The sequence below is a fragment of the Marmota marmota genome, unplaced genomic scaffold (genome assembly GCF_001458135.2).
Source record: "Marmota marmota marmota unplaced genomic scaffold, marMar, whole genome shotgun sequence".
NCBI lineage: Eukaryota > Metazoa > Chordata > Mammalia > Rodentia > Sciuridae > Marmota > Marmota marmota.
The window spans coordinates 5167330-5191869 of NW_025999968.1; the positions used below are offsets into that span (position 1 = coordinate 5167330).

Consider the following 24540-nt stretch of genomic DNA (forward strand, 5'->3'; position numbering starts at 1 on the left):
GGAAGTAGTAAAATGTCTGGGAGGGGAAAGGAGGAGGGGAGTGAGGGGACTAATGAAACTTTGTTGTGGAATAGTTCACAAAGGAATACAAGATGTGTTACATAATGCAGCCCTTTGTTTGTGGAGGCTCTGACAGAATCCTGTAGTTTTAGCTCAAGCTAAATGCTGCCACCAAAGTCCTGCCTAACTCCGGGCAGCTCTGAGTCTTTTTTCCTACCTCCTGCCATGATTACTCTGGCTTCTGATTAAATCACACCTTGTGTTTAAGGTCACTAACCTAAAATGACCCAAAGCTACTTATTTCTCTCCTCAACAGTTCCCTAGTACTTGTAATATTTGGAAGGTTTGAAAATAGCTTCTGTCTCAACTTATGTAGTCTTTTCTCCAAAAGCAAATGCTATAATAGTTTCCTCACTCATGGGTTCAAACCTCAGGTGAGAGATTTTGGAAGCTAATTAGCATGCTAAGGAGTCTGTAGCATTTGGGAGAGTCACAATCACACAACCCTTTAAGCAACAGAGAAAAAAGTCTTGTTGCTAGGAATATTGGAAAGAATACATATTCTGTAGACAATACTGTCTACTCCAGCTATAATATTTTTTTAAAAATGGAAATTATTGTGTGCTATAAAAACTAAAATAGAATTTATGAGGAAGGTGGAACATAACTGGATTACAACATAACTAAAACAATCAGCTTGATAAAAGAATAATGATAGTACACTCTGAGGGAAGAATAAAAGCTTAAAAGCAAAAACACCTTTGTTATATATAATAAGTAGCCACTACTTTTTGAATTCCTTTAATCTTTGGAGATAGGAAGTGAGGTTTATTCCAATTTTCCCCTACTGTCTCACATAGTAGATACTTATTAAATCATAATAAGTTTATGAGTGAGATTCCAATCTAGAAGTTAAGCTATGATTTAACAAATCATAGAAATGATAGGACAACGCACTTAAAACTAGGGCATACTTGGAAATACCATGATAAAGAGAAACTAATGTAGTCTGGCATTACTTCCCAGAATACTTATTGGGAAGTACTCGATCTTAGGATGCCTAAGCAAGATGGAATGAGGAATAAAGGTTGGGATACCAAGTTAGTAATTTGAACTTGATCTTTTAAACCCCAATTATATTCCTGGAATCAAGTTTTTGTTAATACACAAGAATACCCTCCAACAAGCCCAACAGCCATTAGAAGCATCATGCCTGTAGCTGTCACTTGCTCCCCTTTCTCCATATTCTGTTCTTTGTAATCTCTAGAGATTCCCATTGTTAAAAGGAGCTTTGGGAAAATGAAAAGCAGTCTGTTGCAGATTACTACTTTACAATAATTGAAATTTACATTTACTCAAGTTTCTGTTTTAGTCCAGAGAATTCTAATCAAGAGGTGCTAGGTAGGCAGATTGTTCTATTATCTTAATGAATTGATCCGTTTATCAATTTATGATGCTCTTTCTCACTTGTGACATTTGATTTACTAAGTCTATTTTAGTTGCCATTTTCATGGAATATACTTTCCAACCTTTCACCTTCAGTCCATGTGTATCACTAAAGCTAACGTGATTTCTTTCAGGCAACATACTGTTGAATCTTGTATTTTTATCCAGTCTACCAGTCTTTGTTTGGAAAATTTAATTCCACTTAACTATTAATAGCTAAGGATTTATTTTTGCCATTTTGTTAATTGCTGACTATTTTGTTCTTCCTTTGTTCCTTTCTTCCTCTCTTGTTTTCCATTGTGATGGGGTTTATGTTTGTTGCTATTGTTTATTAGTGGTATGCTTTCATTCTTTTCTGTTGTATTTTGTGTACCTACAGTCTTTTATTTGTATTTACCATGAGGCTTATGTAAAACAACTTATAAATTATGTCACTCTACTTCTAAAGCTGATAACTAATTCAATCTCATCCAAAATTCTATTCTTTTATGTCTCAGTTCTCCACACTTCACATAATTGGTGTTGCAATTTACATTTTTTCTACTATGTATCTATTATTAAATTATTGTAGTTATGGTTATTTGATACTTCTGTGTTTTAGTGTTTATCCTGTAGATGAATGTGATTTACACACTACCATTGTAGTATTAGCAGTCTTCAGTATTTGACCTACTCTACTTACCTTTCCCAGTGAGTTTTCAACTTTCACATTTTCATGCTAATTATCATCGTTTCATTTCAACTTAAAGAAAAAATTCAGCATTTTTTCATAAAGCAGGCCTAGTGGTGATGAACTCCCTCAATTTGTGTTTGTCTGGGAAAGCCTTATCTCTCTTTTGTTCTGGAAGGACACCTTTGCTGGGTATGGTATTCTTAGTTAGCAATTTTTCTTTCCAACACTTTGAATATATCATCCCATTCTCTCCTGGACTGGAAGATTTGTGCTGAGCTAGTCCTCTGAACTTCTTACAGGGACTCCCTTGAATGTGAGGAGTTGCTTTTTTCTTACTACTTTCAAAATTATCTCTTTGATTATGTGTTGCTTTGGTATAGATCTATTTCCTGCCTTTCCTCTTTCCTTTTCTCTCTCTGCCTCCCTCCCTCTCTTCCAGGACTCACATTATGTATTCATGGTTTTCTTGATGGAGTTCCATAAGTCCCTTGGGCTTTTTTCTACCCTTTTTTCCTTTTTGCACTTCTGACTTCATAATTTCAAATGTATTCATGTTCACAATTTCTTCATTTTGTTTGCTCAAGTCTGATTTTGAACCACCTTAGTGAATTTTTCTAATTTTTGTATTCTTCAGCTCCAGTATACTGATTGGATCTTTTTTTGAATCAATGCTATCTCTTTATTTAATTTCTCATTTTGTTCATGTATCTTTTTCCTGACTTTGTTCAGCTATCAATCTTCATTTTTTTTGACTCACTAAGCTACTTTAAGATAACTATTTTTAATTATTTGTCAGTCAATTCACAGATTTCCATTTCTTTCAGGTTGGTTATTGGAGATTTGTTTTCTTCCTTGCCTTGTGTTATGTTTTCTTTATTGTTGATATTCTTTGTAGGTTTGCTTTGTAATTTCAGCATCTGAAGAAACAACTATCTCTCTCAGTCTTTATGGACCAATTTTGACTGGGAGATACCTTCACCAGTCAGCAGTGCTTCATATAAAGCAAAATAGAGACCAGCCCCTCAGGGAGCATACTCTAAAGCTAGAATGAGGTCCCTTTCACTTCCTTTGGGCCTTTCTGGAAGAAATTCTTGCTTCTGCGTTTTCCTCCAGTCAGTCAGTGCAGTGTCATCTCTAAAGGGATGCCTGTCCCTTTTCTTTGTTGCTAACTGTTTCAGGGGACTGAATATGGTTGGTTGTTCAGGGATCACTATGGGATGAAAAGGAAATGGAACTCCACAGAGGGTTCTCTAAAATGCTGGAGATGAGGTTCACATCATTTCCTTCTCTCCTTCATGAGTGAAAAGCTTTACTTTTGCACATATTCCAAACCTTGCAAAGTAGCACCAGCTGTAGGGAGTCACTTTCCCTTTCCTTTGTCCCTAACTGACCCAGGAGAGGAATCTCTGGGTCAGCTCTGTATAAGGGAAGACCAAAATCAGTTCCAAAGCGGTTCTCTGGCTGGTTATGCCAGGAGAGCATCTGGCCACACACTCAAATCTCACTTTTTGCCCCATATGAGAAATCATGGGCTGAAGCTGTCTTTTCAGTATTGAGCTAAACTGGTTTGAAGGAGGTAATGACATAACATAGTGATGTTGCTCTTCTTACCCATATAAATGCATCTGCTCTTGGTATGTCTCTTCTAAAGTACTTCTTCTTATCTAGAATCTGAATTTCTTTTCAGGATATTTTAGTTTCAACATCATTATTGTATATGTATTTCTGTGACAGAATTAGAAGTAGAGTTTGTACTGCTCCATAATCCTAATGTCATCCCTATTGTTTGTAAGAACTAAATTTTACCTGAAAAAATATGCCAATAACAAGCCAATAGGCACAATATTGAGATGTGCAACCTCCATTGCTTGACATTTCTGGCACACCCATGGTCTATAGCCATTTAGTGAAATTCACTTGTTAATTTAGGCTTCAACTTTCTGGGTTAGGTTAGAATATATCAGATAATAAGAGCTGAATAGTGCTTCTTATTTTAGACAAAAGAAAATATATCTTGTTCTAAATGAAAATATATCATTTTCAGTGGCAGATCTTTACAACCACTCTTCCAAAGACTTATTAATATTGAACTTCGGTAAGTTTCTTAATTTATTGGAGCCTCAGTTTTATCATCTGCAAAATGAGGTAACTGAACATGGCCTCTAGTTACTACTTTCAGCTCTAAATTGTATGACCTCATTTTTCAGTTCACTTCAACAAATATTAATGAATGGAATACTTACTAAGTGCAAACCAAGGAGGTAGAACCTGAAAGGATATAGAAGTGCATAATGTAATCTTTTCATGCAAATAGCTAATAATTTGATACATTCAAGATTGACATAGATATTCCCCAAAACATCCTAGCTCCTTATGTTTGATGTATCATTTAGGAATGAGAGCATATGATTTATTCCTAAAGGGGAGGAAATTCACTCCTTTGTTAGTGTTTCTTATATCTAGGTTTGAAGAACAAAACATGGTGCCTGAACTATCATTTTTATAATATTGTTCATATGTATCTTACCTTCATTGCTAATAATTTAAATTATCCTAGAACCATTAATCTCACTCATCCCAAAAGTAACCCCGTACAGCTAGGAAAGGATAACTTTCTTTATGTAGTCATTCCTCAGAAATCTTGATCCTGAATTTCTTGGAGTTAGATGATGTTCCAGAGAGTGAGAACAGGTGAAAATCTAGGAACCATACCTCCAAGATTGCATAGCCAGCTTCCTTTGTGTATTATTTCTTTTAGCAAGTTCTATAGATCTGATTGCTAGAGCATCTTTCACAGTTGATCCTTTCTTATCCCCTGTCCAAACAGCAGCCTACCCATTGATGATTTCAATAGGGAAAAAAAGAGAGAGGAAGAATGAAATGTTTGTAACAACAGATGTGCTTATGCAACCAGTGATAAAATGATGTCATGTTTCAGTCTTTGGTTTATATTAAGGTTAGAGCTGAAAAAAAATTTATGTACTCCTTTATCAGTCTAATCTATAAATATTTGACCATAGACCTAGCAACTGTAATAAACCTGCTCTTTTGCTAGGTGAGAACATCATTTTAAATATGCCAACATGGAAACTGCATCAATTCTCAATATCACTAGAATTTTCTTAGCCTGTTTTTGAAAAGCATCAGAAAGAGAACAAATGTAGTTCTTTTTACAAATTTTGAAAGAAGATCCCTACAAATCAGATTGTTTTATTCTTTATCTAAATCTTCCTGGGTAGTAAAGAAGTCATATTTGTATTTGGTCTTGTGGTTTCCTTAGTCAAAAAATTTGCATCTAAAGCCTAGGAAAATGTTCTGCCCGCACAGTTGAATGTTTAAACAGGTGTGTGCCTCATTGGCCTGGCTCAGGAAAGGTAGTCTTCTCCTTTGAAAACTTCGACATTAAGAGAATGCTTCTTGTGCCAACTTTCAGGAGTGCTTACGAAGGAAATATCAGGTGATGCTTAAGTCTTTTTACCTGGTTACCAAACCACTTGCTTCCCTCCTCTCTGTGTTCTCATGAAGAAATTGATTTAATAGGTTCAAGATATTATTAAATACATTCTGCATTAATATTATATGTCCTCTTTGAATCCAAGTGGCAATACAATAGAATTTCATTTTATAAATAACACCTTTCAAGCTAACACCACAGGGCACAGTACAAAAGAATCAAAATAGAACACAAATGCTGTAATCAAATGCAGACCCCAGGAAGGCTGATTAAAAAGGCATGTTGCTAGTAAGAGCAGCCGACAGGGTAAGTATAATGGGTCATTGCAGAAAAGCCAGCTGAACAGAAGGGTGAACTAAAATAAAATGGACTTGCCTGCCTGGTTCACATGGATTTATGACTCTCCTTTGTCATCTTCTCCTTTAGGACTCAGCAACTGAAGGGAAGAGGCATGTGTATGTGTTGGAGGGAGGGATCAAATGTAGGGTCCTTAAATTTGTAATCAGTACTCACATGCAGCACAAACAAAAGAAAATCCTAAGGACAACCACCTGCAGCTGGCAGAGGAGCCTACAATAAGATCTCGAGATGAACCAGGGAATATCACTAGTTTTCAGAAAGCACAATTGTGTGGAACAAGAAGATCCATTCTAAATGGTGAGGCCAAGCCTAGGTGCAGATGGATAGATGGGTAAGACAGGTGTTTTAATGATCTGAGCCTCACCATGGTGTACTGTTCTCTACCAACTAGTTTTTATGCTCTCAGCCTCTCACAACCACCATCCTTGTCTAATTTCAGGGCTTTGTGTTTTTATTTTATTTTTTAAATATCAATTTTTAAACTCTTTCATTTTAGTTATACATGACAGTAGAATGTATTTTGACATATCATACATACATGGAGTATAATTTCTTATTCTTGTGGTTGTATATGATGTGGAGTTACACTGGTTGTGTATTCATATATGAACATAGGAAAGTTATGTCTAATTTGTTCTACTGTCTTTCCCATTCCAATCCCCGATCCTTTCCCCTCACTGCCCCCTGTTCAGTCCAGTGAACCTACACTCCTCCTACCTGGCATATTGTAAGCCAGCATTATTGTCTCCAGTTCCATCCATTTATTGGCAAATGCCATAATCTCATTCTTCTTTATGGCTGAGTAATATTCCATTATGTGTGTGTGTGTGTGTGTGCGTGCTCGCACATATGTGTATGATATGTATACACATCTATTCTGGTGCCAAAGCAGCTAAAACTCAGGTAATATCACCAGTGCTATAGTATCATTCATATATATCACATTTTCTTCATCCATTAATTTATTGAAGGGCACCTAGGTTGGTTCCATAGTTCAGCTATTGTGAATTGATCTGCTATGAACATTGATGTGACCATATAATATACTGATTTTAAGTTCTTTGGGTATGTGCCTAGGACTAGGATAATTGGGTCAAATGGTGTTCTATTACAAGTTTTCTTAGGGATCTCCATACTGCTTTCCAGAGTGGTTGCACCAATTTGCAATCCCACCAGCAATATATGAATGTACCTTTTCCTCCACATCCTTACCTACATTTATTGTTATTTGTATTCTTGATAATTGTCATTCTGACTGGAGTGAGATGAAATCTCAGTATAGTTTTAATTTGCATTTCTTTAATTGCCAGTAATGTTGAACATTTTTTTATATATTTGTTGACCATTCATATTTCTTCTGTGAAGTGTCTGTTCCATTCCTTTGCACATTTATTGATTGGGTTATTTGGTTTTTTTGGTGTTAAGTTATTTGAGTTCTTTATATAAACTGGAGATTAATGCTCTATCTGAGCTGCAGGTGACACAGATTTTCTCCCATTCTGTAGGCTCTCTCTTCATTGTCTTGATTGTTCCCATTGCTGTGAAGAAGCTTTTTAGTTTGATACCATCCCATTTATTGATTTTTTTTTTTTTTAATTTCCTGCGCTTTCAGAGTCTTGCGGGAGAATTTGGTTTCTAAGCTGACATGAAGGAGATTTGGGCCTATTTTTTTCTCTAGTAAGGGCTTTGTGTTTTTAAATCTACCTCTAATTACATAATGAAAGTTTCTGTCTCTTTCTTAAAAGAATAAAGAAATTGGGCAGAAAGAGGGAGGTACTTTGGAGTATACCTCCCCACCTGTATATACAAAACTAATTCTGGAAATGATCACTATGTACCTTGAGTTGTGAGCCAAATTGATCACAACAGGGATGATTGTTTATTTAATATTGAGGGTAGAACAATATTGGGAGGCATTACAGGAAAAATTCGCTATTAAATATATCATACATTTATTAAAAAAAATAGTAACATATAGTTAACAGCTCCCAAGCCCTCTGGGGAAAAAAGTCATAAAACAAGCAAATAGTGGTTCTAGAGTCAATTGTAAAAGAAAGAGAAAGAGAAATGATAACTGGGGCAATTTTTACTTTTCTCAAGGGTATTTGTAACAACTCCACTGATTATCCACTTAGTTGAAATTCTGGACTAGGATCACTGATGCATTAATTTAGGTCAATAGTATTCTGTACATCTTTTTCTTAAGTACATTATAAACATTTAAATATAACATATGTAAGCAGCACTTGGGGGAAAGGGTTATTATTCAAATATTAGTACTGTAACTTTTTAAAAATGTCTTAAGTAGATTTTTGTTTAATAGCCTCTTATTATTATCCTTAATTCTGACTTATGCAAAGAGAGTTAATTTATTAGTAAAGGTGATCAACATTGCAATAACTTGAGAACACTGGATTGTAATTTCCAAAGTGAGTTAGTTCATAAAGTATGTGAGCAAATTATAATACCTGTGCCAGTTATCAGTGTCTTGTCTCTCAGGTCTAAATTTGACAGTCCTTTTTTGCTCTATAAAAATGTATCTTGAGTCTTTTAAGTATTTTTCTTTGCCAGCTGGCATGAGGGTACTTGTCAGTACAGGCCATAGAATGAGAATGTAGAAGGAAAAGGTCTTCCTTCCCAGTTCCCAGGTTCTCCTTTGGTAGACTCCTGCAGTGTGTATGGTTCATCAAGAGCCTGGCTTCTGTACCTTCAGCAGCTTCTCTGGCATCCAGCTCCTTACCACACAAGCTACCCTGGAGCCTAGCAGCTAAAGCTCAGTTAGTATCACCAGTACCTGGCACTCAGCAGCTTCCCCTAGCTCTTACCTCACATGCAGACATCCACCCACACCAGGGTATGTACATGTGTGAGATAACACCCTTTGGATAGCTTTTCCTGCACCCTTACATAGAGATTTCCAGCATAGATGCTTCCCAGCAACATCTCTGGTATTCAATGAGTTATAGTCATGCCTTATCCAACAAGGTCTAGATTCCAGCCTAGAGATAGCAGGGGCTCTTCTTTTTGTCCTTCAAAGTCTGGATCCCCATCCAGGGATAGAAGTACAAGTAGCAGTTTCTCTGTTATTTGCTTTTCTTATATTGTTTAGAGTTCTCTTTATTTCTCACTAGCTCCCCCATTACTTTAATACCCTATTATTGTTTTTTTTTTAATTTTTAAGAAATCTTTTTTTTGTCAATGGACACAATACCTTTATTTTAGTTGTTTTTATTTTTATGTGGTTCTGGGGATATAACCCAGTGCCTCGTGCATGCTAGGCAAGCACTCTACTACTGAGCCAAACGCGGGCCCCCTATTGTTAATGATTTTTAAACTAAACTGTTCTGTTCACATTACTGTGTGTTTTCTCCGTCCTGAGGACCTTGGCTGATATATACCAAAATCGTATTAAAACAATCTGTATTCTTCAGGAGTAAGAGAAAGTAAATATGACAAGTCATGTCTTAATAAAACGGGTTAGTAATGGTACAATGTGCTTTATCTAGAGTGCACTCTTCGATGACAAAATGCTTTAAGAATTTGATGCTAGATTTAATGGTTGTAAGATAATATGATGCAATATATTAGCTGTACATGTAACTTTAAAGATCTATTTTTTAAAATGTTTTACTTGAGGGGCTGGGGTTGTGGCTCAGTGGTAGAGTGCTTGACTAGCATGTGCAAGGCCCTGGGTTCGATCCTCAGCACCACATAAAAATAAAAATAAATAAAATAAAGGTATTGTGTCCAACTACATCTGAAAAATAAATATTAAAAAAATTGTACTTAATTTTACGGTGTTTGTTAAAACATAATCCATTTATAAACAGCAAAAGTCTGAACTCCAAATCATTTGTTGATCTTGAAAGTATGTTGTATAATAATAATTATATAAAGTGTATTTGTAGATTATTAATGCTAGAGTAAGAATGATATTCATCATATATTGAGAACCCAGAAAATTCTCAGCACTTTATTTTATTGGATCCTCATAGCAATACAAATGGATACTGTAATCATCCCCCATTTTATAAATGGGAAAAAAGACATTTGGGAAGGTTAACGAAGTGACCTAAGGTAATACATATAGTAATATTTAGAGCCAAAATTTGCACATGGATCTGCCTGTAAGTCCTCGACCATAAGTATCTGTTTCCAGAAAATGAAGCAAATGACAAGATACCTGTAAAAATAAACATAGAATATTTGGTTTTTGTTTGTTTTCATCAAAGATTTAGACCAAAACAAAACTGAAGCATCCCTGGAATGTACAGCACATCCTGAAATATTTCTGATTTAGCTAGCCTATTACTTTTACTTAACCAGATATGGACAAACTGAGTGAACACTGGCTATCAAATCCCCAGAATCAAAGTGTTAACAGTGTATCAGAAATGCAGCAGCCTTTATTCAGAGCTGAATTGAAGGCAGATGAAATATTAACAGCAGTTCTAGCAGCACAAAATGAAATATGAGATCCTGTATCAGAAATTATTAGTAACCTGTTAAAAGAAATGCTGAAAAATGGCAGTTACCAAATTAAAACTGGGAAACAGAGCCCAAATGGGAAATTTCAAAAAGTTTGGAGGAAAATAAATGACAGATTGTCCTCTTGGCTCTTATTACTATGCCATCCTAAATCCTACTTGGCAATGGATGGTGGAGGTGAAATAAGAACTGCATCACTGCCAGTGCTGGTCCTCAAATTTGTAGTCCTAAGTGTCTGTGATGGTGTCTGGGATTGATTGGAAAAGTAGTTAGAAGTTGATAGCTTTTGAGCTTTATCTAAATTGAAGAGTCTGGAGACTCTTATTATGAAAGGCTTCCTCTCATTTGTGAATTGGCCCCTTTGCTCCACTTTTGGATGGCTGACTTCCTCCATGCAGAGCTACACTGAATGTTCTATGTGGGAAAGCTATTCTCCTTAAATGCCTTCAAATTTAAAGCACTATCTGGATATGTTAGTGTTTATGATTCAAAATACTAGCATCAAAAGAGAGAGAGAGAGGATACGAATACAAAATACCAAGCAGTAAATGAAGGAGATATTTTTCCATCAGTAACTAAGAGCAGAAAAATTGCTATAAGCTGAGTTGTTGAGCATTTGATGCCAGAGGAGGGGGGAGGAAATGAGCTATAGAACCATCAGATCTTAGTGTTGGCAGAGACCATGGAGTTCATGCAGTCCTACCCTATCATTTTTCAATGAAGAGACTGAGACATGGGGAGTTAAGGGACTTGACTTGCCCAAGACACATAGTTGTTTATTGACAGTCATGCCAAAAACATTTCCCAACTCCCAATCTGGAACTCTGATGTTCAGCCTGCTACTACCATCCTGTACTGTAAATTAACACGAACCCAGCCTGGAACATAGAAGAATCCAGCATCTGTGGGGAGCAAGAAAAAGAAATGCATTTAAAAGTGGAAATCAGTTGTGACTAGTTGGCCAAACTTATGCAAGCCATTTTGTCAGTTTCCTTTCCAGGCCCTCCCTTAACATGAAAGAAAAGAATTTGGTTATAATCCCCTAAGGTTTATAAGTATGTGTTCAGGTTTGATTTGTTTGGAGAATTCTTCTGCATACAAGTTACCTCCAGGTATAGACTAGCTTGTGGGTGGCATTGCTATTGATCCCTGTTATTTACTTGAGACTTTCTTTCTCTAGCTGTGAAATTGCTTCAGAGTCATAGTGGTGTGTGTGTGTTTGTGTGTGTGTGTGTGTGTGTGTGTGTTGGGGGTGGAGCTGTTCTTTCCATGAGACACTCTTGTGAATCAGAGTTGCTTTAAGATGTAAGAATTATCCTCTCTTAACCCTTGTATTCTGCTAGCCTCCTGAATAACTTGGAACATTTTGGGGACTTTTTCTCAGGCTCATGAGTTTGGTGAAATAATTTTTCTTTATTTTGGAAGCACAGAATAGTTTGAAGTACCAGTGCCACAGAAGTTACAATAAAAATGCCTCAATAGAATTCCTTGTAAAATAGCAGTACAGGTCTTTCAAACCAGTCAAATATTTTTCAGAATAGGGCAACCAGAAATAAGAGAATCAGAGAATATGATGAAAACTACAGATGGAACACTTTGCATGAAAAGTGATTATATACAAGAGAGGGCTCAGGAGTGGGTAGGGATGGAGTGGGAAAGGAAGGGTAACTGAAACAAGAGAAGATTATGCTTGACCAGGTCTAGTAAAATATTCTCTGCCACAACCACTGTTCCATGAAGAGATTGAGCCAAGAGGCCTGAATAAACTAACCTTAAGTTCAGAGTTGCCATTATTGCAGGAGGCATCAGGGAGAACACATCCGGACTCGTGTTACACAGTAATCACTGCTGGGTGTCAGCATTCATCAGCCAGATGGTCAGACCCACAATTAATCAATTAGGCTGGGATGATCAACTGAACTAAGTTTTCCCCTTTGGTTAAAAACCCTCATCATGCGGTCAAGGCCAATAGTACTTTTATCCTGTTGCTTTTGGAGAAGCTTCTAAAAATTCCTCTTTCAGGCCTCTAGTTACTGGACATTGTTAGGCTCCAACTTACTTTGACAACATAGAGACCCCAAATCAAGGTTTCCACATAGTAGATTATCACCATCCTGTGTGTTCAATTATGATGATTAACATACCACACAAAAATAGGCTTTTTAAAGCAGTGTTGTAAGCAGTGTTATTTGACTGATGTTACTGGTCTTTGAACTGGTTCCACTCAATCCAATGGAACAATGAAAGGGATTCTTTTACTGGGAACTTATAAAGATGATATAATAATCAAACAATAACAATAATAGCAACTCATGACGTATTCACCATGAGACTGATACTGCTATGACAGAGATGGATAAACATGAGTCAGTCTTTATAATACTTCAGTGATGGTGAGAACATTACTTACATTTCAAAGAGAAGGCAACTGAGGCTGGAAAGTTCATTAAATACTTAATAAAGATATGTTGAGATGATTCAGTACTATGGGATGAAAAACAAATGATTTTCTTAAACATATATATTTATGCATCCCAAAGATAACAATTAGAAATATATCATAAATTTTCATTATCTCTCTTCAAAGAACATTGAAGAGTTCTTGTACTCATCTTTCCAGATCTGTTGATCCTATTCTGTTTTCCAAGCCCCTCTTCTCCATACCATTTGATTGGGTATTGCTTTCTTCCCTGTTTCAGTGTCACCACCATTATTTGCAATAATTCTCAGTCTCCACCCTAGCATCCTTAGCTAGATATGGTACCTTTAATTATGACTGAAATACCAAGAGTTTTTGTAACTTGACTTACAGGGCAATTGCCTCCTCTAAAACAAAAAGTGTGGCACTAATTTTTTGTGTGTGTGTGTGTGTATGTTGAGCCTGGTTATTTCCCTCGGAGTTTCATTTCCACTCTCTTCTAGCTATATTGCAGTACACATTACAAGGAGAGAGTTTTAAAAATCCTGTTGGTGGGAAACATCACTTTCTTAATGGAAGCCTGTACTGACTTCACTAAGTAAAATGTGAACACAAGTTCTAAGTTCCTTTGTGTTTCATCATTCAAATTTCTCCCAAGTTTTACTTAGAGAGTGCTCCTTTTTAACCATTTTATGCAGATTATTCAAAGATGCTACTGATCCACCACTTTGAGATATTAGGCTCTTACTAATATTATTTATGAAGAATGTGACTTCTCTTGCTATCTAACTGCAGTGCTTTGCTTTTTATTTGCTTTGCTACTTGCCAAATTGAGAAAGCAATACCAAGATGCCAGAAGAGTATATTGATCACCACCATTTCTTACTTCAAGTTTGAGAGCACATGGGAGAAAAGCTAGTCCAGAAATCTAAGGAGCATCTTTTCTCCTCCAAGGCTCCAGCAGTATCCTCTTCTTCTGACTGTGGTACTCTGTTTTGCAAGCATGTTTTCTCCTTGCTACCCCTTTTTCTAGTCCTACAATCTTCCCCCTAGAGCTGATGAAGCACTTACATTTTGACCTGCAGGATCCCTATGGACTGCAGAGTTGAGCCCTGCCATCCAGACTGCCTTTCTGCTTCATTTTGCTCCTGACCTAAACCCCCCTGCTATTCCAGGCCTGGCCTCTCATGACCAGAGACTGCTGACTCATCCTGGCCTGTGCCAAGCTGTGCAGTCGCTTAGTGATGTGGACAGGAGTCGAAGGACTAGAATGAGATCACTGAACTCATTTCACTTGTTGCTTACGGTACAGTCCAGCATGAGCTGGAAATGTAGGAACCTCAGCCTCCCGAGCAGAAAGAGTAAGTAGATTAAACACACCGCATCACCATGCCCTCAACACGCAGTGGACGGGTGGCGGGCGGGGGCTTGCTTTATCATGGCCGTGGCTAGGGCATTCCGGTTCATCAGGAGTTTTCCTTTGTCCTCTCTTCTTCCTCTCCTTCACAATTGCACCCTTCCCCCCTTCCCTGAACTTCCCTTCTGAAAATGTCCGGATGGTACAGCAATGATCTGGGCAGAAATGAAATTTTGCTAATAAGCAGCCTCCGCCAGAAACCCTGGAACAGTAACACTGCTGAAACTGCTTAGTTTGTCTACTGGGAACTCACATAAACTTCCCAACAGAATTCAAGAGGATAAGAGGATGAGAAAAGCTTTTTTTTCCTCCTTTTTCTTTCTTCTCCTTTCTTTCTTGATCCTCTTTTTTTCTTTCTGTTTTAAGGGAGGTAGTTTCAGGAGACATGGCCGCATTCTGGTGTGGTGTAAAGTTTTCCGTCAGGAGACAATAATGTACATTCCTCTGGCAGGACGGGGTGGGTTTTTTTTGTTTCTCTTGCTGTTGTTTATTTATAAGACATTTCCTCTCAGTTAGTGGAAGTTAGATCGTAAGAGGCTCCAGTGATTTTCCTTCCACCTCCCCTCCCTAATTTCTGTGCTTCAGCACTCTGGAACACTGTGAACTCGACACACTAATCAGAGCAGGGAGCTAACAGCCAGGCCTGGACGCTCTCAAGAGACTGTGCTGATTCTCAATCGTCACTCCTTGGATCAGGAACCACAGTCCTGGTGAGTGGTGAGGTTCCAGAATTTGATGTGTCAAGGATTCTATTCTTGGTGTCTCTGAGGCAGGCAGGGAATAAAGGGTGTTTTAAAAAACAACAACAAAAAATACATTTTTTAAAAAAGCTACCAAACAGAGTGATGAAGATTTTCAGTGTGCACAGCTGAGAGCACTCGATGGACAATGGCAGAGCCTTGAGTCTGTGCTCAGGAAGAGCCTGTAGGCATAAGTTTTGTGCCTCCACAGATGGCTTTTGGCCTTGACATACCTAGCAAACATGCTTATGGAGGAGGAAGATAGGTGATTGAGTGGGGGCAGGAAAGTAGTATCTAGGGCGGTAGGTGGGAGAAATGAAAGTGGAATTAATTGTTCATTTGAAGTTTCGCTCTACCAACTTTTCATGCAACTTTGTTCTGAGCATTTATGTTGTACTCACAGTACTTACATACCCAGATAAGCAGGAAAGAAATTCTACAGTGGATGTTTAGCAGAAGAATATTGCTAATACTGTTCTTCTAAAGATCACTTTGCTAAGAACTGCTGCTTTTAAATGTTAGGAAACCTCTCCCCACTTTTATTTGTCATACCCCTTTCTTTATTCTTCTGTATTCATGGTATGGAGCAGAAGAATGCAATGACAATCCTTATTTGGTTCCAGGGAAATTCATCATCCTGACATAGGAAAACTAGATGACTGTCCTCCTGGTATTAAACCCAAATATAGGATTGCTCTCAATATAAAAGATTCTGATTGAGTAGACTCTGAGAAGTTGTCTAAGGAATGGTGTGGGAGTGGGGAGGTTGCATCCTGTCTGATAGTGAGACTATCATATCAGCCACCAGCCCAGCTTTCAGAGCCAATGAGAGCCTTTCGTGTCCTTCATATTAACTCATACTCTTCTTGGAAGTGAAATTTCAGGTGGAATATATTTTCATCCTTTGCCGTCTGATCCCTACTTAGTTGCTCTTCTACAGGTATTTGATCTCACTATACTTTCTCATCTTCTTTCTAATTTTAAGAATCTGGCATGTTCTGAAATACTGAGTGGGGAAAAAAAAAAAACGAAAACCAAAAAAACATGGTAGCCATAAAAGCATTTGACTGTGTGGCAGCATCTGAAGTGAATTGCTCTTTGGATAGAGAAGGAGTCTTTGATGTCCCCAATATGGTTCTCATAGGCTAAAACTTCCCAGAACCACAACCCAGCCTAAGGGGCAGTTACTCGATGTTCTTAAATATTTGGAAAGAGATGTTATTTTATTGTTTTAGTTGTCTTTGCTATTAACACGTTGCCAGTAGATTCCTCCTAGAGTTAAAAATGCTTTAGCAATAGTTGATTTTACATCTAACCAGATGTGTATTGAATGGTCCTGTTGTGTGTACTCTTGTCCAAGCTGGCACAGTGATCCAACATATAACATTGATACTTAGCTTTGGAATCTTGTTTGCTACCCTAGACAGTTCAGATTCTTAACCATATACTTCATGCATACTTACATATCTAAAGTTCCCTACAGAGACTAACCACTGCTACAGCCGCATCAAGATTTGTCAGGGATCCCTAGGAAAAAGATAAACCTTCCTATCACAATTCCTATAGTTTCTGAGACTTATCAAATTCCTCATCCATCATTATGATAGGAAGCAATCTCAGAATTTTATTAGGGCCAACATGCTTAAAGCATATTAACTTTATATAATGAAGTTTGCCCATTTCAATTAGCCTATGTTAGTTATTACTATACTGTTCATATATATAATAATGTTTCTTGGGTATTTCCCATGAGTTCATCTCTCTCTCTCTCTCTCTCTCTCTCTCTCTCTCTCTCTCTCTCTCTGGTACCAGACATTGAACCCATGGATGCTTACCCACTAAGCCATATCCTCAGCCCTTTTTATTTTTTATTTTGAGACAGGGTCTCTATAAGTTCCTTAGGGACTCACTAACTTGCTGAGGGAGGCCTCAAACTTGAGATCCTCCTGCCACAGTCTTCTGAGTTACTGGGCTTATAGGCCTGTCCATCAGTTTTCTTTAAGGAAGAATTTGAAGGGGTAAATGGTTAAAAAAAAATTAAAACATGGTATAAAAAATGTACCTAGCTCTTACACCATTACCACCAAGAGCTACATAGGAGGCTGTGCCTCTGTTGGTTAACAGACTACACAAACTCCCAGGAGAAATGTCTTCTATGGTCAGGTAAGAACTCACAGTCGATTTGGACTATGTGGAAGGGAATCTGGATCTCTTAACACTTTGAAAACACTTTATTCTGAAACTACAATTGTACATAAAATTTTATAATTGACTCTAGACAAATACAAATATCTAAGAGTATGTCCCAAGAGATGACATTTAAAAAATCTAATCTGCCAGAGATTTTTCTTATAGTTGCTAAGATCTGGACTTTCTCATGGCCAGAGAAGAACTCTGTGGCTAAGTTAAGAAATATGAGAAGTTGGAATTTGATAGAAGGACAAAACAGTGTATTTTTTTAACTTAATTGACTGTATTAGTATTAGTATTACCTGATTTTTTTTCAATACCTGTGTTACAAGCCTTCATAGTATCTTTTTAAAAATTCAGTTTTCCAGTACTCATGTGGAAATTCTATCTTTATTAAATTAATGAATATGCATAATTTAAAATACATATGTTTTGCACACAAATTTTAGATGTAAACACTTCCTATATGTTATATGCATTTAATTAGGCAGTCACAATTATACACAAATGAAATTACTAAATAACAGAATTGAGATTATCTCATTAAGAAATTGGTTTTTATCATTTATACAGAGATGTATTTTGGTATTTTTGTGATTCCCAAGGAAGGCAAAAACTTTAAAAGGAGTTGACTCCTTGTTTGGTATGTATTTTTGTTCAAATATGCATAATAGATGTATATATTTGCAAGTCATGTGACTATATTCAAATATTAAAAATATGACCACATACTAGCTGGAATTACTTGCCTTTTCATTCACTAAAATGTTTTATTAACTGGATATAAGCAAAGTGGATATTTTATCCAATGAGAACACAGAAAGTTTGTACAAACATTTATTAACAGTATCTTCAAAAGGAAAGATTTTGTTAACTGATAACTTTGGTTATTGTCCTTCATTAAATATACATGTCAGTTTATAAAACTAAATTCTATTATGCACAACTTCAAAATAGGAATTGCTATTTGTATAAAGTAGTTTAATTTTAAATAGAAGGCAATCAAATTTCTAATAATTATCTTAAAATTGAGAATATATTTAATGAATTTACTTTTTGCAAGAATTAATACATATGCAAATAACCCAGTTTATTCTCATATTTCTTAACTTAGCTACTTAGTTGTGTATTAAGTACTTTGATACTGCATTTACATATGAGCATCAGATACCTTTTCAAAATATCTAGTCAAATCATATTCTATGAAGTCACACTTTTTTCTCTGAAGCTTTCAATGATTATCCAAACTAAGAGTGATTTGACCTTGACAGCATTTTTAAAATCAGTGTATGTTTCTTATCATACACTGCCTTGAATTGAAATTTTTTGTATATATGAAACTAAAAGTGATTAGAAGGCAGGTATTATATTTTATGTTTGTTTATTTCTTTCTCTTCCAACAAATTGCCTCAATCTTAGTGGAGGATCAATGAATAGATGAGGAATGAAGGAATGAATATGTACATGTCAGTGCATTAACAATTAACATATCTTGCTTATCATAATGGAAGAAACATGTTCATAAAGTAAATCAATAAATTTTTTTGTATCTAAGCCTTTAACCTCCTATGTTAGATCTTCCAGCTACTGAACATCATCTCCAGCCTTTTGCTGAAGTGCTTTCTCTAATCATCACAAAGAATGGGTAATTTCTGATGGGACACTAGAATGTCAAATTTGCTGTAGTTTCATTCATTTTCCAAGACTTATGAAGGTGACCCAACACCTACTGTGGTTAGTTCGTGCAGTCTGAAAATGCCATTCTGACCTAAATGTATCATATCAATGGAGGCCTCTCCAGCTCAACTGTTTGCTTACAGTCAGTTAGTGGTTCTTCCCTTTTCTCAAACTCAACATTTGAGGAGCTTGGGCTGATGTCAAATGCAGAAATGCATGAAGACTGGCTGTGAATGTCCCATGAAGTAGACAGGGCAGGGAAGGGGCAGACAGACAGCTCAACAAAGAACAGGGGCAAGAAGACAGGCAGCCAAATCATTTGCTCTGTCTTAACGAGCACTAATTAAATGCCCTGGTTGAGGTAAATAATAGCTGAAAATAGCCAAGTTCAGTTGTTTCTGATCAATGAGTAGAGAAACTGGTGGAATCGCTTGGTGTTGCTTCAATCATTAAGCTGCAGCAAACTAATACATCTTCAGAGGAGAGGGACATTAAGTTGAGCTAGCCCCTAAAGTTCCATTTGCTAAGTCTCCCCATTCCAGCACTCTAAATGATACCCTGTGGATAGAAATCACATCCAGAAAATAACTTCATAGACTACAAAACTGACCTAATAAACAATAATTAAAAGAAACCAAAAAATTGTGTAAACTGGGCTTTAATCTCATCTGTATCAGTGGTCAATCAACTTGCCGATTTCCAAACTACTTCTGATTCTGTCTCTTTTCTGGAGCTTCTAATACATATATATATAAATGAAGTGTTTGTTTTTGTCTCTTTTTATTTTTCCTACTCACTCTCTAGTAAACTGAATTCCTAGATGTAAGCAGCCACAGGGACAAAGACGTGGTTCACATAATGGATAATTAACCCTTCAACAATGGAAAGTTAACTCTCTGAGACATGCCAAAAAGTGGAATGTTTGTTGTTGAATTTGTTCTCCTCTGGGTGTTAACATATAAAGGACATTTTCATTAGCACAAACTTGGCACCAAACAACCTGTTCATCCTCAAGCTATAAAAGCCACACTCACCTTCCAGTTCATTCTGGCAGGATTTGTAGTATGATGTCCTCTTGGGTAGTCATGTACAAATCACTCTGAGGGGCAAAATTGTATGAGTGCCTAATCCACTTTTGAAAATGAAAGAAAAGGATCTCTTATGAAAAGTACCAAATATGGAAAGACATAAATTGTAATAAAAAGTATTAGCACCTTGCACCTTCTGCTAATTGCCTTCCGAGTCAAGAGGAACCAATATAATATAATAAAATTTAGAGCTACATCATGATCAGAATGCAAAGAATTGCCTGTATCTTTCAATAGTGAGTTGGGGATGGGGAAGTGCAAACTTTAAACTTCCCATGTAGACATTATTATTTAGACTCCTAAATTAAGGAGCATACTTCATTTGTCTAAGAAGGATAATAGTACCATTTGACTGACTTTCCAGTTTGTTATTAGGATCAGAGTACAAAGACTGTTTCTTCATTACATTCTTTAAACATGAATTTAACATTCAGTTACTCATTCATTTATGAAACATTTTTGAACCCTTACTCTGTGTCAGTTATTATCTTAGAAGCTAATCATTGATTTACTTAGTAACAAATATTTATTGAGAAATTCAAATTATGTACCAGGTACTGTTCCCTGGGCTGGGGATTCTATAGTAAACAACAAGTGAAAAATCTCTGTTCTTATAGTACTTTTTCTAGGAGAGACCAGGCATGTTAGATAGTGATGAGTACTCGGGAAAAAAATTAAAGGAGGAAAGAGAGAATGAGAGCCAGAGCAAGAGGCATAAGTTTGCAAATTTAAATATGTGGAAAGAGAGAGCTTCATTGAAAGAACTTTTGAGAAAAGGCTTCTTTAATGAGATTTAAGAAGCAAGTTTTGTGGATATCTAGGCAAAAACATTTTGTCTGTAGACCCATGCAGAGAAAAGGCCTTGGACAAGATTGTGTCTGATCTCATTGAATTTGAGTATAGAATGATGATTACCAGAGACCAGAAAGAGTAGAGGGGCAGGAAGGATAGGGAAAGATTGGTCTGATATGCTACTGTACAGAATGTGATTATAAATGATGATAATGTACTATGTGTTTTAAAAAGTTAGAAGAAGGGATTTTTGACTCTTTTCCTCATAAGGAAATGATAAATGTTTGAGGAGATAGATATGTTTAATCTGATTGAAACATAATACACTTTATACATTTATCAAAACATCACATGGTACCCCATTAATATGTACACTTTTTATCTTTTAGTGTATTTGTTAAATTTAATTTAAATTTTAAAATAAATTTTACACCTTACATAAATAAAAATAAAAATAAATGGTATACAACACACAAAAAAACAATGCATCTGGCAAGTCTGTGTAGCAGGATCAGAATAGGCAAACAGGAGAACGAACGGTAGGAGATGAGGTAATGGAGGCAGTGTGGCCTGATCACATGGACCCTTATGTACTATAGTGAAGAAGCTGGTTTTGTCCTGACAACACAAAGATTAAATAAGACAGGGTCTTAAGTTCCTCACTACAGCAAGGACAGATAGACAAACTGGTTGGGAGAATGCCATAGGCTAAATAACATAACTGAAGGTTGTTCAAGGAGCCTTAGAGGCACACAAGAGTGAGCATTCAGATGATGGTACCTTGGAATGAAGAGTCAGGGGAAACTTTACAGAAGAGACAATAAATCCATGCTGGGCCTTGAAGGATTTTCCCCAATGGTCAGAGGGAGGAAGAGAATTCAGTAACAGGGCCAGCAGGGGCAAAGACACTTAAATAGGAAATAGCATGGCAGAGTTAAGGAACAGTATCTGTGATATTTAGTAGGAGAGTGGGAAGAAATGAGGCTGTATATGTAGGCAGGGAACAATCATGTTGGGCCTTGATTGCCATGCAAAGATGTTTTAACTTCATCTTGTAGCATTTGGGGAGCCATTGAAAGGTTTTAAGTAGAGAAGGTTAATGATCACAGTGTTTTACAGAAGATCACCCTGGCAGCAGAGTGGAGGATAGATTATAAGAATGGGAGAATAGAGGCAGGAAAATGAGTTAGGAGGCTACTTAAATTGTGCAGACAGGAAACAATGAAGCCCTGAACTAGGACAATAACTATGGGAATAGAAAGAGAGGAGGAGACATCTTCAAGAGATAAGAGGCAGAATGGACCCAATTTAATAACCTTTGGACTGGGCATCAAGAGAAGAAGGAATTTTGAACTGCTCACAGACTTCTGCTTTGATACACGTAAGCTAGAAAAGCTGTGAGAGAACTAGGTCTTGCAGGTTGGAAGAAGACAATAAATTTGCTTTTTAATGTGTTTAATTTTGGTGTTCCTGACTAAATCTAATTACCTAAGGGAGTATCCAACTGATGACTGATAGTAGTTAGATTTAGTCAGGTATACTAAAGATATGACAGTAAAGAGATATATAAGTTTGGCTTCTGAAGCATGGTAGTAGTTAGAATTAGGGAGTAAACATTTCTCAAGGAAAATATATTGAAAGAAGGTAAAAGGGAGCAGATCCTTAGAGTACACCACATTTATGGAACAGAGAGAAAGAAGGGACTTCAGAGAAGATCATTATGCACAACTATTTATTATGTGCCAGTCACTGTGGTGGGTGGTGGGGGGAGCCAAAATGACTGGCCCCAGATGAGTTTGTACAAATATAAGAGGCTTTTATTACTATCACCACTGACCATAGGGCGATGCTAACAGAGGAAATGCCCAAGTGTAACAGAGAAAGTAGTGCAGAATATTTAATTAGCATCAAGGGAGATTATTATAAAGGCAGAATCTTGGAAAGTTTTGCTGCATGAATTTTTTGCTATACAGTTCATTTCTGATTTCTCTAATGCTTGTATGTGTATGTTCCAGTGTTAGCATGGGTTCAAGCTATTGGCAAAACAAGCCAGGTGTAAATTATGGTAGAATTGAAATCGATAGCACTTTGAAGCACTGGAGTGCCCAGTTCACATCAGGGCGTGCGTCTGTGTTCACTGAAACATGGCTATCAAGTGCACCCCGAGTCATTAGATGTGTTATCCAGTGAATAACAGCATAATGATATTTTAGCAGAGCAGCCTTATGATAAATTCTGCTTTAGTGAAACCCCATATACAGAGCAATTTCTCCTGGCCGTGTACATTGCATGGCAAAGAAAGGATATCCTGCTGCGTATCAGAAGGCTGTAATTTCATTTAGGGGCTCTATTGACATCGTAAACTGCAAGAGCAGAGCTCAAGTGGCTATTTAAGTCATAGGAACTTCAAGCTAAAATTACTGCCTGGTCCTAATCGCCACCTCCAGGGGACTCCTGCCTATACATATATGCTTTATGTTTCTATCTTTGTGTCTATAAATACTCTATCACTCCAGGGGCTGAAGTGATAAGCTGTCCTAAAATATGACAGGTATCTGTCACCTTTTACAGGCTTAAGGGCTAAAAGCAGTTATATTATTCGTTGAAGGTCAAATGATAAAAGGAGCCAAAAATCCTCCCTCTCCCCAACCAAATTCATTGTACAGTTGTTCCTGTTTTTCTGATTTAAAACAATTTCAGGTCAGGATCTTCCAGCATTCTGAAGCTAGAAAAAGAAGTACCTTTTATATTTACCTGTACAGCAGGGTTACAGCTTGTAAGTACTTGCCCCATTCCTTCCCCTCTTTGTCTTGATACATGCTTACTTGTGAAAATAGCAGAAACTATAGTCTTGGTGTTCAGTAAAATACAGATAATGCAGCACCCCATTAAAGTGATTTCCTAGATATCTAACAGGGGCATTTTATCTTGAGATACACTCAAACTGAAAACAGGAACCCAAGTTCAATGTTTATACTCTTAGGAAAATACATTTATATAGAATTTCATATTGTCAAATAGTGTTTACTAGATGCTGCTTTGGACATGACTCCAGGAGACCAATATGGAAAGAGTCAAAGTTAAACATGTTTCTCCTTGGATTTAAATGAAAATCTCATGTTCATCCCTCCATGTGAACAATCAACTTTGTCTCAAGTGGGTACTACAAAATTGGATACTTCAGTTCAACCTTCTTCAGGCATTATACCTCTGATTTTTTTTAAATATTTTTTTTATTTTTAGTTGTTGATAGATCTTTATTTTTATTTATTTATATGCAGTGCAGAGAGTCGAACCCAGTGCCTCACACATGCCAGGCAAGTGCTTTACCGCTGAGCCATAGCCCCAGCCCCACCTCTGATGTTTTAACTTGGTGATTCTTTTTCCTGGGTTTTGGATTCACGTTTATGTACTGTTTTAATAAGAAGTCCCAGCAGAATTATCATGGTTCAGAAAATCACAATAATAATGAAATATATGATTCTTCATAAGGTAACTATTTTATAGTCATTTTATTAATCCTTACACTATCCTGTAGACAAGTGAAGACAGAGTCACACTTAGTAAACTGAGGCTAGAGTTTTAATTTCCATATTAGCCTGTCTATTGTTCTAGTGCTTCATCATGATACTTTTTATTGTTTAATTAGTACAATTAAAAATTAAAATTTGGAAGATGGCGGCGAGGGGAGTGCATTACCCCCGTGTGCTGCTTTACTGTGTGGGAGTATGACAAGTCAGGACGGCTAAAGGATATCTTGTTAGGAAATTCCAGCAATAGTGGGGTGCTCCGGAAC

At 36.8% G+C, this 24540-nt stretch overlaps 1 protein-coding gene across 36 annotated transcripts in view; it reads left to right on the forward strand.

Moving 5' to 3' along the window:
- The window catches only part of Zbtb20 (zinc finger and BTB domain containing 20), an 809739-nt gene that overhangs the window by 504543 nt on the left and 280656 nt on the right, over nucleotides 1-24540 (forward strand). For 3 of the 36 annotated variants that reach the window (XM_048803891.1, XM_048803899.1, XM_048803903.1), the window contains exon 1: nucleotides 9629-14201. The exons of 29 other annotated variants lie outside the window; for them this stretch is intronic. The gene's annotated coding sequence lies outside the window, so the exon portion shown is untranslated. Of the gene's footprint in view, nucleotides 1-9628; nucleotides 14202-14236; nucleotides 14968-24540 lie in introns of those variants that run through there. 4 more of the 36 variants (XM_048803889.1, XM_015478491.2, XM_048803902.1 and 1 more) reach the window with 2 other exon arrangements.